Source organism: Pseudophryne corroboree, chromosome 6 (assembly GCF_028390025.1).
Source record: "Pseudophryne corroboree isolate aPseCor3 chromosome 6, aPseCor3.hap2, whole genome shotgun sequence".
NCBI lineage: Eukaryota > Metazoa > Chordata > Amphibia > Anura > Myobatrachidae > Pseudophryne > Pseudophryne corroboree.
Genome location: NC_086449.1, coordinates 688247158 through 688253981, shown reverse-complemented (window position 1 = coordinate 688253981; position 6824 = coordinate 688247158). Strand labels below are relative to the sequence as shown.

At 45.8% G+C, this 6824-nt stretch overlaps 1 pseudogene; it reads right to left on the bottom strand.

Moving 5' to 3' along the window:
- Positions 1 to 5915: 5915 nt before the first annotated feature.
- LOC134939026 (5S ribosomal RNA) lies at positions 5916 to 6034 on the bottom strand (annotated as a pseudogene).
- Positions 6035 to 6824: the final 790 nt, after the last annotated feature.

Sequence of the window (6824 nt, the reverse complement as noted above, 5' to 3'; positions counted from 1 at the left end):
GCATTGCTAAACTCCTGGGTTTGGGGGGATTTTGCAAGCAGGCTTATACTGTTGCAAAATTGTATTCAAGCATGTTCCTTGCAAAATGCTACAATGGATGAATAAAATGAATAAAAGCACCTGAAAACTACTGTGTGGAGTCTTGTTTTGTGTCTACTTATTGTCTCCATTGAATTCCCTCCTTCTATCCAAGGCAAATTTAAACTCTGGGGGCCCAGGTACATGTGAGGCCTACTTAGGCCTAATTCCTGAATGTTAACTGAGTGCGAACGAACAAGCATTCCCACTTTAAAATCAATTACTAAATTTATAACTTACTATTATTATCATACTGCACTTTGGCTTTTCGACCCTTTCTTGTTCGGAAATTCTTTTTTTATGGCGGTGTCAACACTGGCTGCAGGAGGTGTGGATGTTTGCTGTAGAGGCAGAAAAGGAACAACCTCTGCAGTAGTCATATGCTGCATCAATCTACTGGTGTGTGTCTCCATCAAATGGATGTCAGCAAGCAAGCCAAGCAAAAGCAGTCCATACAGCCTAACAGATTGTGACATCACGTGTGTCGCATAATGATGACATCACAGTGGACGCATCACAATGACATCACAGAGCCTTCCCACTGTAATGAAAAATTGAAACCTGCTAGGATGAACGGGCTTGTTAAAACAATCCGAATTTTAGAAAAAGCTTCAAAGCAACAAGTGAACCTTCCATTGAAGAATGAATGTTCCTGTTAGGGTCTCCTGCTCTGTGCTGCCACGTCGTCATAGCAACCGGGAGACAAGTGCTAGCGGAGTAACCTGAGCGCAGCTGATACTCCGGTTCGGGTCTTTTGCTGTGCAGTGGTTACAGGCTCTGTGCACGGCAGGGGATCCGGTGCTGGTTTTTGTGCTCACAGTCTGTGAGGTCTGAGTGGGGCGTGGACAGCACCTTCTATATAAGGCCTCTTCTCAGGTTAAGCAGATGCTGCTGAATCTTTGTTGGTTAGTCAGTGTCACGATCCAGGTATCTGGACGCCATTACTTACCCTTCAGATGCCTCCTAAGGCGGGCTCAGCGTTCCAGGACCGGATTCCGCTGTTCCTGAGTTTCCACATACAGAGTGGTCTTTTCATCAGCCGCGGCCTCCGCTGTGCCCGCGTGGTTAAATGTGCATCTTTCAGCCTGGCGTCTCCTGTCTCCGGTGGCCGGCGCCGCCATTACTGTTTCCCAGACCACATGGATTACAAACCAAACTTCCCTCCAAGTGTCTGCATGGGCGCAGCCATCTTGGATTCTGTCATCTGATCATTTCCACCAATCTGCTGTCTGTGTTGTTGATTTGCATAATTGCCTAGCCAACCCCTTCCTTGCTGCAGGTATAAATAAGCTGTACCTGAGCAAGGAAGACGTCAGTGCTTTGGTTGTCAAACCTAGTTCCTGTTTGTCTCTCTTCTATGATTGTCTTCCAGGTTCCAGCTCCTGTCTCAAGACTTCCACCATAGAGACCCGCACCAGCATTCCACCTGCGGTGTAGCCTGACTCTCCAATCCATTGTGGATTCATCTGTTTCCAGCTACAACACTACCTGCTTCCAGCCTCAGCTTCCAGCAGAGTACAGCTTCCCTTAAAGGGCCGGTGTCCTTTCTACACTTTACCACTCTCCACCGGAATTATTATTTCTCCGCTCTCAAGTTCTACATTTCAGTTCACATTTCATCGCTCCCAAAGTTCATTTATTATTTAACTGGTTCCAGCCAGTATCCACTCCGTGCTAACAACAGTCTGGTTCCAGCCAGTATCCACAGCAGCTGTTTTACCTTCAGCAACCCAGCTCTTCCTGGAACACCAGCTGGTATAATCCTGGGTTATCTCCATTGCTACAGCCGGGCCTGGTAAGGACTTTCCATCTAGAAGATCATAAGAACTATCTCACACTACCAGTGCCCTGTGGCTCCTGCCATGCTGTAGTACCCAGGAACTGTATTTATTCTTTGCTGACTTTTACGTTTTCTTTTATTGCTGCTGTGATGCGGAGTTGTCATAATAAACATCATTGACTTTTATCTAAGTTGTCGTGGTCACGCCTTCGGGCAGTTATTATTCATGTTACTTACATGTCCAGGGGTCTGATACAACCTCCCAGGTTCCGGTACATCTCAGCCCCTACAACTGAGGCTGCCTCCCGTCAGCTCAGGCCCTCAGTTGTGACAGTAAGCACTGACCTAATGAATCCAGCCGGAGACCAGGATCAAGCGGCCAGGCCGATGCAAGAACTGGCAGCCCGACTAGAACATCAGGAGGCTGCACAGGGCCACATCATCCGCTGTCTCCAGGATCTCTCTACTCGGCTGGATGAGATTCAGACAACTCTCCGTGGATCAGGCGCGTCTGGTGCGTCAACCACAGTGACTCCAGCTATAACCCCACCCACCTTACCCATTTCTGCTCCACGTCTTCATCTTCCAACGCCAGCAAAATTTGACGGATCTCCAAGATTCTGCAGGGGATTTCTCAACCAGTGTGAGATTCAGTTTGAGCTACAACCTGGCAATTTTCCCAGTGACCGTACAAAAATTGCCTACATTATTTCTCTTCTCAGTGGCTCAGCCCTTGATTGGGCATCACCGTTATGGGAGAGGTCCGACACCCTGCTATCTTCTTACACTGCATTTGTGTCAACATTCAGGCGCATCTTCGACGAGCCAGGCCGGGTAACTTCAGCTTCGTCTGAGATTCTCCGTTTACGCCAGGAATCACGTACTGTAGGACAATATCTTATACAGTTCCAGATCCTGGCATCCGAACTGGCATGGAACGACGAGGCCCTGTATGCTGCATTCTGGCATGGTTTATCCGAGCGTATTAAAGATGAGTTAGCTACCAGAGACTTACCCTCCAAGTTAGATGAGCTAATCTCACTTTGTACGAAAGTTGACTTGCGTTTCAGAGAGAGAGCAACTGAGCGTGGAAGATCATCTGCTCCAAAATCTTCTACTCCTCCTCCTCGCCAACTGTCACCAACTACAGATGAACCCATGCAAATTGGCCGTTCCCGTTTAACTCCTGCTGAGCGCCGAAGACGTCTCTCCGAGTTTCTCTGTCTGTATTGTGCAGCTCCGTCTCAGACCATTAATGCCTGTCCCAAACGTCCGGGAAACTCCAAATCCTAGCTCGCCAAGGAGAGGGCCGGCTAGGAGTAATGATCTCCTCTCCATCTCCTCAAGATTGTAACCTCCCAGTCTCGCTTCAAGTTGCTCAACGTTATCAGAACGTCATTGCCCTCCTGGATTCCGGAGCAGCTGGGAACTTTATTACTGAAGCCTATGTTAAACGGTGGTCCCTACCCACCGAGAGACTTCCTTCGTCCTTTTCCTTAACTGCTGTGGATGGCAGTAAAATTTTTGATACAGTTATTTCTCTAAGGACTCTACCAGTTCGTCTGAGAGTGGGAGTTCTTCATTCCGAACTTATTTCATTTTTAGTGATTCCAAGAGCCACACATCCTGTGGTCCTGGGCCTTCCATGGCTCCGTCTTCACAATCCTACAATTGATTGGACGACTACGCAAATCCTGGCATGGGGTTCCTCCTGTACTAAGACATGTTTGTTTAAAGTGTTGCCTGTCTGTTCTTCCTCCCCCAGGTCGTCTGATGTTCCACCTCCTCCATATCAAGATTTCACGGATGTGTTCAGTAAAGCTTCTGCTGATATCCTTCCTCCTCATAGAGAATGGGACTGCCCGATTGATCTCGTTCCAGGGAAGGTTCCACCTCGAGGCCGAACTTATCCGTTGTCTCTCTCCGAGACACATTCTATGGAGGAATACATTAAAGAGAACCTAGCAAAGGGGTTCATTCGACCTTCTTCTTCTCCAGCCGGCGCAGGCTTCTTTTTTGTAAAGAAGAAAGATGGTGGTCTGCGGCCGTGCATCGACTACAGAGGTTTGAACGACATTACCATCAAGAACCGCTATCCTTTACCCCTGATTACTGAGCTCTTTGACAGAGTTAGCGGAGCTACCATCTTTACAAAGCTGGACCTGAGAGGTGCATACAATCTCATCCGGATCCGTGAGGGTGACGAGTGGAAGACCGCATTTAACACCCGTGACGGACATTATGAGTACCTCGTCATGCCCTTCGGATTGAGCAATGCCCCAGCTGTCTTCCAGCATTTCGTCAATGAGATCTTCAGAGACATTCTATACCGTCATGTCGTGGTCTATCTAGATGATATCCTCATTTTTGCCAACGATTTAGAGGAACATCGTTTCTGGGTAAAGGAGGTTCTGTCCCGTCTCCGTGTCAATCATCTCTACTGCAAATTAGAGAAATGCGTCTTCGAAGTCAAGTCCATTCCGTTTCTAGGGTACATTGTGTCCGGTTCCGGACTAGAGATGGATCCTGAGAAACTACAAGCAATCCAGAATTGGCCGGTACCCTTAACCCTCAAAGGGGTCAAGAGGTTCTTAGGGTTCGCCAATTATTACCGAAAGTTTATACGAGACTTTTCCACCATTGTGGCGCCTATTACTGCTTTCACCAAGAAGGGTGCTAACCCGTCCAAGTGGTCTGAAGAAGCCATGCAAGCTTTTCATCTTTTAAAACAGAGGTTCATCTCTGCACCTGTCCTGAAACAGCCTGACATCGACTCTCCTTTCATCTTAGAGGTGGATGCCTCCTCCGTTGGAGTAGGAGCGGTGTTATCTCAGAGGGCTAAAGATGGTCATTTACATCCTTGCAGTTTCTTCTCACGGAAGTTCTCCCCAGCGGAGCGCAACTATGCCATTGGCGACCAGGAGTTGCTAGCCATCAAGCTCGCTCTAGAGGAGTGGAGATATCTGTTGGAGGGAGCTTCTCATTCAATCACCATCCTTACAGACCACAAGAACCTTCTATATCTAAAAGGCGCACAATGTCTCAACCCTCGTCAGGCCAGATGGGCACTTTTCTTTTCCAGGTTCGACTTTAAACTCCAGTTCTGTCCGGGCTCTCAGAATCGCAAGGCCGATGCCCTTTCCCGCTCATGGGAGCAAGAAAATGAGTCAGAGTCTTCAGACAAGCATCCTATTATAAATCCGTTGGCATTCTCCACGGTAGGGATGGACTCTACGCCCCCATCAGGGAAAAGTTTTGTGAAGCCGACACTAAGGAAGAAGCTCATGCATTGGGCCCATGCTTCCCGTTTTGCCGGACATACAGGTATCCAAAAAACCCTGGAGTTTATCTCTAGGTCCTATTGGTGGCCAACTCTGAAAAAGGACGTTTTGGAGTTTATTGCATCTTGCCCAAAGTGTGCTCAACATAAAGTATCCCGCCAGTCGCCTGCGGGGCAACTGGTTCCACTATCTGTTCCCCGTCGACCATGGACCCATTTGTCGATGGATTTTATTACAGATTTGCCCATGTAATACAAAATTGGGTTAAGGATGCCGCACAGGACTAGGTGATGTTAAATGAATAAATAATTTGTATGTGTTTCCAAGAAAACCGACAGACCGGAAAAACTTCCGGAATTTATCACCATCTACCGTTGAACAAGAAGAGTTCTTTTATAGGTAGAAAAAAGGGTGATTATCGATGGTGCTCCCATGGGTCTATTACATAGGTAATAAAGAGAGGAGAGAAAGAAAAAGTGACCCTTGTTGGGAGCACTCACTCTTGGAAACAATTGTAATTGAGATTATGCATAATGGGGTAGATATTAAAACGTAACCTTTAATTATTTTTAAATAAAATAAAAGTACACACAAAATTGCTGTTTAAAAATATGACTGAACAAAGTGAAACATTGGTTTGGAATTCCGACTGTGAATATATAGGTGAAAACATATATATAAGGCAAAGGCGTTAGATTATGGCAAAACCAAAAATTGCCCTCCAGGTATTAATTTTTAAGGGTTAGTGCAATAGCCAGAGTATTGCCGTCAAGAAAAACCTACAACACCAGGTATTCCTTAGTGGTCAACCACCTAAGTACTGACCAGGCCCAACACCGTATTGCTTCCAAGATCGGACGAGATTGGGCATGTACGGTGTGGTATGGTAGTAGATTCAGGTTTGATGAGGCAAGAACCTGCAGCTGGTATGCGGCTGTTGAGTGTACCATAAACCTGGTTATTGGGATGGGCAAATGATCTCTAAAAATAGAGATATGTGTTTGACCATCATTGCACCAAATTGTATTCCCAATGTGTAGGTATACGGAGGTTTAAATCATATGGTCAGTCGGTTTTGCCAAATAGAGCCGTCTTGTATGTTGCTTTTTTTGTGCTGTGCAACATCATTAAAATTTTTCACATGTGATAGGGCAAGAATGGACCCTTGTTATACTGATGACATGCCAACAAGATTAATGCAAATTGAATCACAATTATGTTTCTAATATGTAATGTGATTAAAGCTGAAACTATAATGATCAAGATAAATCCACCATCCTCCCCCTCCACCTTCACAGAAAGTATAGGGCTGGAAATGGAAATGCACTAGGAAACATATTTGTCAGCTGAGCAGACAGATTAGCAGAAGTGGATAGATAGATAGGAAATATATTTTCCAGAGACAAAATCTCTGTTATCCACATTAAGGCTAACTAAATCATTAGAGCCTGAAATACCACATGCTGTCTTTATCACAATCTTGTCGAGCTGTTGTACTTTCAGTAAGGAGACAAATGGTCATGTATACACTGTGTGTCCACAATAAGAAAATCAATAAGAAAATCAGAATTGTGACATGCCAAATATAATTTGTGCTAAAATAGCAAGTGTGTATACCTTGATTCTATGCCTGTATTTGAGACCTGTATAAAGAAACAGTGCTATCTATACAGGGATGAGGGAGT